The 12763-nt window shown below is 42.9% G+C and overlaps 1 long non-coding RNA gene across 1 annotated transcript in view; it reads left to right on the top strand.

The window, feature by feature from the left end:
- LOC128795280 (uncharacterized) overlaps positions 1–12763 on the top strand; it is a 70789-nt gene that overhangs the window by 21792 nt on the left and 36234 nt on the right. The window contains exon 2 of the long non-coding RNA XR_008433466.1: positions 4059–4180. This is a non-coding gene — a long non-coding RNA (uncharacterized LOC128795280). The remainder of the gene's footprint in view (positions 1–4058; positions 4181–12763) is intronic.

Here is a 12763-nt window from a genome sequence, read left to right as displayed (position 1 = left end):
GAGGAGCTGTCTGGGGCAAGTCAAGTTCCAGGCAAGGTCACAGGAGTGAGGACACGAGGGAAATCCTGACAAGTTGTCTCAGTTCAGACCATTGCCTGTAGGAAAGTCGGAGTCAGGGAGCACCATGTGGGTATCACACAGTGCAACCCCAGCCCCAGACAAGAGGACTGGTGAGGATGGCCCTGGTAAAAGTCCAGGTTCCCTGAGGTTTGCCTCAGGAATGTGTTTGGTGCAGAGAAAACAGAGGCACAGGCTGTGCTGCTCAGCGTGGGCATCCCCCTGTCTGTGTGCAGGGTGAGCTCTGCCCGGGGCCAGGCTGCCCCAGCACCTCCCTGCCTGGGCAGAGCAGGGCACCAGGGCTCCCCAGGAGGACTCTGGGGCCACCACTGAGCCTGGCACTGCTCTGAGGCTGCTGCAGGCTGCAGAGCGCACGGGGTGAGCTGGTGTTTGGCTCTATTTACTCAAGGTTTCTTCCTGGAATCCCAGAGCTGCCTCCTGGAGCAGCTCTGAGGGCACAGGGCTGGGTGAGTTGGTGGCCAGGCAGCTGCTTTGGCACCCTGGCCACTCTGGCACTGGGCAGTCCCTCCCTTGCAGAGTGCTGGGTGAAGGCTCTGACCTGGTGCCTCAGCTCTCCAAATATAGGGATGTTTCCCCATGAACTCCTCTCTGCAAAGCCAAGGGCTGTTAAAAGAAGAAGGTCTCATGACTGTGTGGTACTTGGATGCCATGGTAATGTAATTAGCTGCAGAGCAATCTTACTAAAAATGTCCTTGGTGGAGGAGAGGACAGGGTGGGAGAGGATGGATGTTAAAGGGGAGGAAGTTTCCAGACCCGTGGCTTCACCACAGCTTGGCTGCTTCAGCCAAGTCCTGCAGCTCAAATGTGAATCCAGAGGTTCAGAGCACAATGTTTACTACAGCGTCCACGTGGGAGAGAAAGCAGCACAAACTCTTGGAGGTGTTAAGGGATTATATAACAGCTTCCCACCCCCAAGCCTTTCCAAGCCTTTGGAAAATTTTATAAAGTATCTTAAGCTAAAAACCTTTTTGAGCTGCTGGATAACTTGAAGCAAACTTCAGACGAGTATTCCCATTACTTTTCCCTTGCTCTCCTTTTTTCTCTTCAATGTTATCTATGGATCCAGGAACTCCCGGGCTGCCTAATCCAAAGGAGGCAGACATGGGGCTCTGCATGGAACTCGGAAAGCCTCGGTGCAGCAAAGCTGTGCTGCTGATTCCTTTATCTCTGTTACTCTGCCAAACCCTCCGAATTTGGCAACCTGGGTCTTTTTATATCCGTTAGGCCTTTTTTGTTCCCTCCCTCATGACCTCTGTGGCTGCATTTGCCAAAAGTTCCCCGTATTAGACATGAGGCTGTGTATCAGCATCCACAGGGCAGATGCTCCCAAGCTGCTGAAGTATTGAAGAATTCCAGAATGCTGGAATTGTGTGAAGCATTTGGAGTTCAACTTGAGCTCTGGTGAGCTGGAAGTTGCTGTAGCGAGTCATTTCACCAAGTTCTGTTCTCAGCTGTGTCCTCTAGAGAGGAAGAAATCAGTTTCTATTGTTTATGCTTAATCCTATTGCACATTTATATAAGCAATTATAGCTTTTATTTTGGGTTAAATGAAGACTGACTGTAGCAACAAAAAGTAAGGTTTCACAGAGGTATATTTTAAAAATCAAGTGAGATAGTGCAGTGATGCAGTGGAGGGTGAGCCTGGATTTGGTGGCATTTTGGTGGATTTCTGTATTCAGACATTGTTCTCTTTTATTTGAATTTTCCTGCAGTTAGGACAAGGCACAGGCAGCCTGTTTTCCATCCTGCTGAATGGAACAGAGCTCAAGGAGTTGAGCTGAGATTGTCTTCCCCTGCAAGAAAAATTTCTCTCTGTCACCCAAATGATAATTTTAAAGCATGAAAAACCTTCATCAGGACAGCAGCATTTTAACCCCTTACATTTTACAACCTGATCTTTGCAGAGCTAAAAAAAAAATCCCTGTTCCCTGAAGTTGTTCAGAGTTTGCTCTGGGTTGTAGAAGTCTGTAAGGTCACCTGGATTGCTGCACATCAATGTGGTCCCAACAGGGTGTTCTCGAGGAGATGAGCAGCGCTGTGATTTAATCCAAATCTGTTTAATCACATATAATCCACATAACTGAAATGTGCTCGCCCACGATCCGGTTTCAGAGCTGTACTGAAGGCAGGGAAATCTTGTGTTGTCACAAGTCCTGCTGACATCAGTGGGGTTTCTTATTGATGCAGGACTTAGCGCTGGCACATGCAATTACAGCAAAATTTGGGGTTTAGCATATTTGCAATTTACTGCATTTTGGGAAGCTCTTGCTTGGAGGTGAGTGAGTAAATGAACTCTGGGCCATATCCAGAAAATCTCAGACTGAAGAGTTGTGCCAAGTGCCAGGGAAAATCATACAATTATCTGAAATAATTTGTGGTGTGATTAAAAAAAAAGCTGTAAAGGTTTGGTTTATATTTTTGTATTAGAAATGTCACTTGCTACGAATGAAAAAAGTCCTGTGCTTCCCTCAAGGCATTCTGTGTTGGGTCAGAAAAGTTTCAACAACAAACCCATAGGATTTGTCAGCATAAATAACACCCAGATGTTATTGCAGTTGCAGTTGAAATAACCAGTTGCTGGTTATGATTTTCATCTCCAAGATCCCAAAATCTACTCAGACCCCATTACTGGGATGTGCACACAGCTCTGTGGCCTTGGAGCTGTGCATCCTAAACCCTGCATCCCAAACCCTGCATCCCAAACCCTTCATCTAAACCTGCATCCCAAACCCTGCATCCCAAACCCTTCATCTAAACCTGCATCCCAAACCCTGCATCCCAAACCCTGCATCCCAAACCCTGCATCCAACCCTGCATCCCAAACCCTGCATCCCAAACCTACATCCCAAACCCCCCATCCAAAACCCTGCATCCCAAACCCTGCATCCCAAACCTGCATCCCAAACCTGTATCCCAAACCTACATCCTAAACCCTGCATCCCAAACGTGCATCCCAAACCTACATCCCAAACCTTGCATCCCAAACCCTGCATCCTAAACCTACATTCTAAACCCTGCATCCCAAACTCTGCATCCCAAACCTGCATCCTAAACCTGCATCCTAAACCTGCATCCTAAACCCTGCATCCCAAACCCTGCATTCAAACGCTGCATTCAAACCCTGCATCTAAACCTGCATCCCAAACCCTTCATCTAAACCTGCATCCCAAACCCTGCATCCAAACGCTGCATTCAAACCCTGCATCTAAACCTGCATCCCAAAACCTTCATCCCAAGCCCTGCATCCCAAACCCTGCATCCCAAGCCCTGCATCCCAAGCCCTTCATCCCAAACCCTGCATCCCAAACCTGCATCCCAAAATCTTTTCAGAGCCAGGGGAGCTGTAAACAGCTGAGCAATCCTGGTGAACAGAGCCCACACAACTGTGCAAAGTAATCCCTCAAAAATGATGGAAAGGTCAAAAAGAAAACACCACACTTTCCAACCCACTGAGACCCCAGCCAGGCTTCAAGGTAAATACTGAAATAAATAAATAGTGCATGATCTGAGGCTGAATCTGTACCCAAAACCACAGTTTGTTGCTCATCCAGTGAAATAATAAATACAAGGTGAACTTTTTTTTCATCTTTCAAACTGTGTCACCTCTGGTGCATTTCTGACGTGACTATTTTTTTTTTTTTCTCTGTGGCCATTTTGCAATTTTCTCTGGGTTTGTTTTGATTGTAAATAGGCACACACATTAGCTAAAGCCAGATAATTTTCTCCTGGCCAGCTTTGCCAGTAAATCACTGAGCTATGTAATTGGGTTTCTATAAAATTATGCACTGCAAACTTGGGAATAAGTAAAACAGAAACAAAAAGTTGATTTTTGTGAATAGTACCATTTTTTTACATTCAAAACTTCTGTTTGACTCCATTTTTCTATTCCCTATCATGATAATTCTTTAAATCTTGAATGAAAATCCAGCTACAGGATAAATTCAAGCAGAACTGATAATAATTTCTGGTTTGGCTTGTAGGTGGAGTTGAATACCATGGTTAACTGCAAGCAATATGTTCTGAAGATGATGGTGTTCAGACAAATACCCAATTTGATTTTGATAAATTGGATGCAAGACTTTGACCAGCATGAGAAGAACAGGTGAGAACCCTTGAGACTGATGCAGAAATAATCGGTATTTTGATGGTCAGGAAAAATATTGCTCCAGCAGCACAATAGATCTTCTATTAGAAACTCAAAATACTAATTACAATCTGCCTAAAGACTTATTATAAATGAAGTGGAGATGGAAACATGTTTATATTATGGGGAGGCTTATTTGCAGATAAGCAGGAAACCAGTCACACATCTTCACAAACATAATTTTAGCTGTTTTAATTAGCAGGTTTGCTTTGATTTAATTTAATTCAGCGATTCCTTCTATCTTTACTGACACATGTGCAAATAAAATGGGCTGACCTGACTCCTGACACGCCGTTTCCTTTTTCATTTCTGGATTTGTTGTTGTTGATTCCGGCAGTGTTTACGGTGGAATGATGGGGTCAGCACTTCCTCCCAGCACGGCCACAGATGGAGGGTGGGGATGACAACTCTGCATCTGAGGGGGCTTTTTTTCCCCCCAGCACTGCTGATTCCCGAGGTGCTGGATGTCAAAGGCCAGCAGGAGTCCCAGTAACCTCCAGTTTCCAATTCTATTTAGGGTCGGAATGACAAAAAAAAGAGTTTTTCTTGTGTAGTTGTGGTAAAAGTGAAGCGACCTTTTTTTTGCTGTAGAGCCAGACCCTGGAAAGAAACCCCACGTGTGCATCAGCTTTGGGTGGAAAAACAAGCTTTAAAGCTGTCAGAATTCATATATTTAATGTTTGGAGATTTGGTGGGTTTATTTAACAGTGAAAGTTGTTATTGACAGAATAAGAGCACGTAGTCCAGGCTAAAATCACAACATTAATACCCTGACAAAACCCCAATCTGTGCTGACTTTGTTGAGCTTTTTATTGGTCTGAGGGCTTGGAAAGTATTTTTTCTTCTTTATGTCAGAAAAAACCATTGTGAATACGCCAGGTGTTGTTCTCCCCTCCCTCTGCACCCTCCCTCTGCAGTCTCACAGCTCTATAATAGGTAATTAAAACAATCACTGAAACGTTTCAAAGCTACTGCAGCCTTTACTTGACTTTTAAAATTCCTATTTGAAGAAGAATGTTAAAATTAATTTGTATGTGGCTCAGCAAAGTGCTCTTTACTTGAGCAATGGACTTTACAACATTGCCAACAAAAAGAATGGAATTAATATTATATTTGCCTTTATCTAGGGTTATTCTGTTAACTGTTTTATACTAGAAATTAATTTCAATATCACACAAATGCCTGCAAGTCTTGAATGCAGCAGTTTTAGCATGCAGCCACAGCTCTCTTAGTTCATAATCGTGGTAAAAATAGGAATTCAAAAGGAATAAAGTTGCCAGGACAATTAAATGATTCTATCCCCAGATAATGGGAGGATGAAGTTTATATTCTTGGACTGTAAAATCCATAAGAGGGAAAAGTGTTATTAAAGAAGCATTGTGTGGTTATTTTGAAAAGAATGTAATTTTACAAGTTTGTCTTTCTACTGAGGAAAAAATACTTTGGAGTCGTTGGGATAGAAGCATTTTTGGTGTGGAAGCATTCCTCTGTTTTTCTTCCCCTTCTCTGCTTTTCATATTGCATTTCCCTGCTTCTGTAGGCCTTTGGAAGACTTGTAATTCATCCTTTCTGGAATTCCTGGTCTATGGGACAGGATTTTATTATTAAAATGAGCTTTCTTGTAATGTATTCTTTCTGATCCTTAAAAAAACTCTTAATCTTTACAAATGAGTGTTTTATCTCCCTGTAAAGGGGATCCTACCCTCCTTCCCTCACTTGTCCCTCTTTGGGATTGGCACTTCCCTGGCATGGCCAGGAGTGGTGGCAACCACTTTCTGCAAGCAGAAAAGACAAGTTGAGGAATTTTTGGGATATATGGAATAGGTTCAGGCTTTGAAATGACTGATTAAAAAAAGGAAAAAGCCAGGTAGGATGGAAGGTTCTGCATCTCCCTCGTTGGTGTGTGGGGAATCCTCGCCTGGTGTGGAAGTCAATATGTGAATAAAGCAAATGTTTTTACGTGTTTACTTATGGAAATCTGAGAGATACCAGGGAACAGGGTGCAAACCAAAAATATCAATACTGACAAATTCAAATAAGGACTTTTCACTATTAAATTTCAAATATACCACTATTTGTGCAAACATTTCCCATTTAGGAAAGAGAGCATAACCTCTGTTTTTGCTCCTTTGTGGACATTTTTAACTCCTTCATGAATGTTTCTAAATCCTTTTCTTCTAACCACACACAGGCATGGCAAACAAATTTACAAATGTGGATAAAAATACAACTTAAATCCTCATCTGCGTCCTTGCGTCAACACAACTCAATCTGACAATGTGTTTTTGCCAGGTGGAACAAAGAGCAATAAATTAGTTCTGAACATTTATGATCTTGCATTATAAAGACTCCAACAGACTGTGTTCAAAATCAATTGTCAGAGTGATGGGGATTAATAACTCTGGTTCTGTAACCTTTTCCATATCTGCAGCCTGGCTAAGGGCACGTTTCAAGATCTGCTGCCATATTTCATTATTGCAACCTCCGTTTGAAAGACCTTTTTGATGCTTAAAAAAAAGAAACAGATTAGGTTTTAGTAGGGCTGGATGAATAACTCAGAATTAATAATTCACTCCGTGAATTTTGCCTCTTATTCTGTAGGAAGAATGAAGAAAAAATAGTTGTCAAAATTTTTCTAGTGACTCATTGGGTTTTTCTATTAATCAATAGTAGAAATCAGAATTCAGGCTGTGTTATGTATTTGTGATTGATCAGTCAGGTTGTATTGGTTTAATTCCCCAATTAATTGAGGACAAATACTAGAATAAATTTTGTGATTAAATATTTGAGGAGACAGTTTTTAAAAATCCCTTTCCACCTTCACACATGCTTGAAATCAGGTTTGGAAAGATCTCTTGAAAGTAAAAATCCAAGGGCATGAAAATTGTTGGAAAGGAAATGCAAATAAGGCAGGAATGTGGCCAAGCCATGTTTATTACAAGACACAAATAATTTTGAGGCTTCCACAAAGTTTCTCTTCTTATCTCCAACACCTGTTTTAGGAGAAGAGTAATAAACATTGGGATAAATATAGGAGCAAGGTAAAGGAGAGGTTTATTGAATTTCCCTGCCTCCCCAGCCACTGTGCTGAGTTTTATGGGAGGGAAGTGTTTGATGTAAGTGAAACCCCGTGAAGAATTGGCACCTCTTGGCTCTCTCTGCCTCCCAGCTGGAATCTTTGCATCCCACCCGTGCCAGGCTAAGAGGCATCCGTGTCTTCTCCTGCATTTTCGTGCACTTTACTTTGCTTTCTTCCTAAATAGAGATAAAACAGTTAAATATTTCCCAACCAAATGCCCACATGTGATCTCCAGGGCCGTGCATACCATCAAACTGTCATTTCCTTCGATTAACCTTCGCCTGACCTCCCTCCCCGAGGCGCTTTCCCATCCCCTTGTTCCTCCACTGAAGCCTGGTGCTCTCTCAGGTGAGTGCCTCTGTCACTCAGGAGCTGGACACGCTCCTGGAGAACCCCTTGGAGATGCTGGGATGGAAAACTGGGCAGAATTTGCCCCAGATTACACAGCCCAGAGCTGGGCATGTCCAGAAGCGCAAAGGAAGCGCAGCTCGGATAAGAGCAGGTGCAGAAACTTGAATTTTAAGAGTGTCTATTAAGTGTTGTATGGATAGTGTGAAATGTTTAAGATCATAAAAGGTTCAGGACTGAGATCTACAGGACTTTTCTGTTGTAACTCCTTCATGTTCTCAGGAAGGACCAGTTTGTGGAGAATAAAATCAAGACCAGGAGAGGATCAGAGTTAATGAGTCACCTCCTTACAACAGCAGAGTTTGGAAATTGCCAGGGTTGTCTATTTCATCATTTTGAAACCCAACAGGTCTGTGTTTAATCTCAATTTTTATCTACAGATAACAAGAAAATGAAAATGAGGAAGCCCAGAAGAAACAAAACATTTCAGAATGATTCATCCCTACAAAAATTTCAGTTACTCCAAATTGAGCTCTTTTTACCTTGTGGTTTGCAAGAAATGCTGATGTTTGTGTCAGCTTGGGACAATTTCATTTTATTTTTTTTTGTCCTGAAATTCTTCTAGAGAGAACAGCAGAGAGCAGAGAAAGCAAAGCCTACATTGAACCCATAACTTCTGCTTATGGAATAAAATGTATTTTGGGATGGTAACAAAGGCCATGTGTGGTGAAGAATCTCTTCATCCCAAGGTAAGCTGGTACAGTGGCACAAGCTGAAACGAAGCACTTTGGTTCTAGGCTTAATTTGACTGTTAAATCTCATATTTTTTGCTGAGAGATAAAAAATGTGCCATCAGAAGCCTCAGCATCACATCAATTCCTAAGGATGAGGATGGTTTATCCCTTAAATCAGTCTGTGATGTAGTAAATAGGTCAGAAAATTCCTCACCATTTCATCACCAGGAATAATTTACAGATCTCACAGGATTTTTGTAGATAGAGAACCTTGGAAGTATTTCGTTGGAAAAGACCTTTAAGACCATCAAGTCCTTTTTTTTTTCCTGCTGAATCCCACTTTTTCCTTTTTGCTTTATTACTGCGTTAACACTTAAAGAACAGAGTCTAAGTATGCAGCATTCCATGATTTCTACTCAATCCCTGAATCATAAAACCTGTTGGAAAATAGTTTTAAAAGCAAGAAAAAAATGGCGGTGTAAGATTCCTGTGCAAACACTGGATCCACTCCTTCTGCTGAGAGTTTATAATCTATTTTTCAAGTTTTTATTCATGCTGGCTTTTGTTTTTCCCCTATTCCAGTGGGAATGTTACATTTATATGTTACATTTATAAATTAGATGGAAGCAGACATAGCAGATGGACAGTGGGGATTTTGGTAAGAATTTCCAGCACAGTGTGGTTGGTGGACCAGTAACACCAAGTTCCTGCACTGGTGGGAACTGGTATGACTGGTTCAACTCTGCTTTAATTAATATCTAAAAAAATCATTCTATAATTCCACAGGGATTGTAAAAAAATCCCACTTTTGGAGTAAATGTGACCCATTATTGTCCCTGTTGAGGTTTTTTCCAAATGATTCTCCATAAAAAAAAAAACCCAATATTTTCTGTGCAATCCTCCCCCCAAACCCATCTGCAGTGACGGGGCTGTACTCACCTGCTGGAGTGGAGAATTTAAATGGGAGAACAAAAAGAAACTGAAATTGCCTTAGGGATTGAGGTCAGGTGAAGGTTAATCAAAGGAAATGACGGTAAAATGGCATTCAGGGCTCTTGGTACATTTTTAATCATTCCTCTCTCTGTCGCTCATAAAAGACACAAAAGATGTCCAACTTTTTGCCATTGTATTTAGTTAAGGATGACTTCTATTTTTGTCTTGATTGTTTTAAAATAGCCTTTCTTTTCGATTTCTCTCGTAGATTTAGCTCCTGAAAACTTGCATCGCAGTGCCTTAAAGATGTGTGTGGGAAATTGGGAATGTGTGTGTGGGGGGAAGAAGAATGTTAAGAAAAGGGAGTAATTTTCCCCAGAATATCTCTCATTTTAACTTCTCTTTCTCAAGTGATAGATTTTGAAGGATTTCTAGAAGTCATGAGTTTAGGGAATAAATACTCAGGAAAGCTAAATATTCACATTATTACACAAGTGTCAGGCTAAGTGAAGTTCATGATTGCAACTACTGGAAACAAGAATAGTTTCTTTCATATCCTGCTATCTACAAGTTATTGTTCTGGTTTTAAATCGAAGTATTTTTTATGTTTTTTGTAAAAAATATTAGAATAATCTCCACAATTGCTATGAAATTGTGAAGTCGTGTCTGAATTCGCAGGCTGTTGGTTTTATTCTGATTTTGTGTATGTGAAAAGGCCCCGTTTGGGAACTTTTCTTTCCCAAGTTTGGAGTTGTCACTTTATGCCCGTCACCTCAGATAACTTTGGCATAACTACAACAGGAACAGGAGCAACTTTATGTAACTTATAACTGCCCAAGGCGGCTTTTAAAAAATGTGAGCAATGCATTTTTTTTTTTCCAACTCTGTTTGTATAGACTCCCTTCCCCCTGTAACAGAAAGGGTCCTGAATGGGATGGATTAAACCCAAACTGCTCTTAACTGAGGTAACTTGGAGTAGAAAATGTGTTCTCCCTGCTCTTTCCATCAGTGTTGTGCACTGAGCCCCTTGAATGATGCAGCTGGAGCTGAGCTTAGGCAGGACCTTGAGCCAAGTCTAGGCAAGACCTTAAGCCTTTGGAGAGGTATAAAAACACATCTCTGCCTCCCTGTGCAAAGTATCCCCGTTGTGAGTTGCAGGAAAATGAGATTTTATGCATATGAGATGCTCCACACTTTGGGGGAAAAAAAAAAAAAAAGGAAAAAAAAAAAGGAATAGTCTGGAAGTGATTTCCCTGTGTGTCCCTGTGCTGCTGTGGCTGGGGTTGCCACTGGGAATGTGACACTTTTCCTCCAGATCCCACTTAGCAAAGGTTGCCACATGGATGCCAGATGGGCTCTTTGCCAGGGAGGAGGAGGAGGAGGAGGAGGAGGAGGAGGAGGAGGGAAAGCCCTGCCCACCCTGCAAACGCTGCTGAGGAAAAGCCCATCAGGGAATTAATGTGAAAAGTGGGGGAAATGGGAAATCTGTATCAGAAGTCATTGAGCAAAGGTTGGGTTGAGCTGAGCTCGCTCCCAGGGAAGGGGAGAGGAGCACGGTGGGGAAGGCTGGGCTCTGCTGCTGGGGGTGCAGGAGCTCCCAGCAGCAAGTGCCTGGTTTAGCAGGCACGGAGAGATGAGGAGCCCGGGGATTTCTGTGCTCACAGGGCCTGGCTGGGGTTTTCTGCTGCTGTAGCAATGCCAGTGCCAGGTTCATGGAGGGAATTTTTCACCGCAGCCTCAGCCCGAGCAGCCAGCGCTGTCCCTGGAACTCCCTGCCTGGCTAAACCTCTGTCCTACTAACAGGAACCCAAATGGGTTTTGGTGTGTCTTTGGCAAAACAGGAATATCTGTTTAAGAAAAAGAGCAAAATGTGAGAGAGAGCTTTTAAAATGAGAGTTGAGTACCTGAGTTGAAGGCAGCATTTGCTGCTGACAGCTGGAACATTCCTGGACTGAGGGAATGTGATTTTTCCACCTGGTCCAGTGGAAGATGCCCCTGCCCATGGTAAGGGAGCTGAAACTGGATGAGCTTTAATGTCCCTTCCAAACCAAACCATTCTATGATTTTTTTTTTTTTTTTTAACAAACAGCATGACCTCAGAATTTTGCTGAAATAAATTCTAAAGAATCATAGCCAGGCCATATCTCTACTTTTAAAACATCCAATAAAAATATTCAGTATATTGCACCCCTGCATGTCCAGATTATTGAAGCATGGCAAAGATCAAGTTGGTTTGAGCATTTTTTTGCAGCTACTGGGATCATCACTCCCTCTCCTGCCCATGGATCAGGGCTGCTTGTGAAGACAAGTTATGGTCTGAATGTAGCTGGATTAGTGGGTTTGGGTGTTTACCGTGTTGCAAAGTGATGTGGGATAAAATAGGAGTATTGAGATTTTCCCCATGGGTGGAAAATGGGGTTTGTGGGCAGAAAGAGGGGTCTGGTGTTCAGTCTCTGCTGAAGCTGAGGTGAGGGCAGTGAAGCAGCTGAGCTGAGGGGAAGCTCTGCCCGGTGTCTCACAGTTTTTCAGGCTGGTTTTAACATCGTGTACTGAATTGCCAGCCTGAGAGGGGGGCTCAGGGTGAGGAACCTCACTGGAGCATCAAAGGAATACGATAAAATATGATGGAGGAACAGCAACAACTGATGGCTTTGCATTTCCTTTCACTCCCTGTTTCTGGAGAGAAACCTTCCATGCGAGTATTCTCAGGTGATGCCTTGGTTTCTGCTGGAATAAATTGCTTGTCTCAGTTTGATCCCTGAGCCTTTTGATAAAAATAATGTGGTTTTGTGCCTTATTAGAAGCGTGGTTGAGTCCAAACCCTGGCAGGGCTGTGCTGGGTGTGAGGGACCAGGGCGGGTCAGGGATGTGCTGAGTACAGAGGCTCTGGGGGCTGCTGGCAAACAGAGGGTTTGTCTCTGCTTCTCTCAGCTTTCCACCTTCATTTTCCACCCTTCCACCATCAAGATGCAGGGATGTTCAGGAGGAAACTCACGCTGTCTAATTTAAGATGTCCAATTTAGGTTGCTCCTGGCTGTAACAAAGCACAAGCCCTGCTTGCTGCAAGTCTCTTCAGTTGCAGAGTCAGTTTTCCACCGGAGCAGAAAGCACAGTGGGAGCAGCTCCACATCTCAGACAGGGCTGTTCCCCTCCAGAGCTGTCACCAGGCCACTGGGCTCTCACTGAGCACCCAAATCAGATCCTCTGTGGGGGCAGAACCAGTCCTTGCACAGTAATCTTACTGTTGAGGCAGCTCATTTTATTGTGAAGGTTTCTGTGATAAATCCTCAATGTAAGCAAGGTTTGAAAAAGAAAGGAGTCAAAGCCCTTGAAAACATTTCCAAGTGGGAAAGTTTCACAACGAGCTTGGGGTAAAGCTCAGTTTTCACCAGAAGGGTGGGAATAATCTCCATGATAACCTGCTGGGTCATCACTTCTCCTGCTGCT

Source organism: Vidua chalybeata, chromosome 14 (genome assembly GCF_026979565.1).
Source record: "Vidua chalybeata isolate OUT-0048 chromosome 14, bVidCha1 merged haplotype, whole genome shotgun sequence".
In the NCBI taxonomy this organism is placed as follows: domain Eukaryota; kingdom Metazoa; phylum Chordata; class Aves; order Passeriformes; family Viduidae; genus Vidua; species Vidua chalybeata.
Note: the sequence above shows the minus strand (reverse complement) of the source record. Positions and strands in the feature narration are given on the sequence as shown.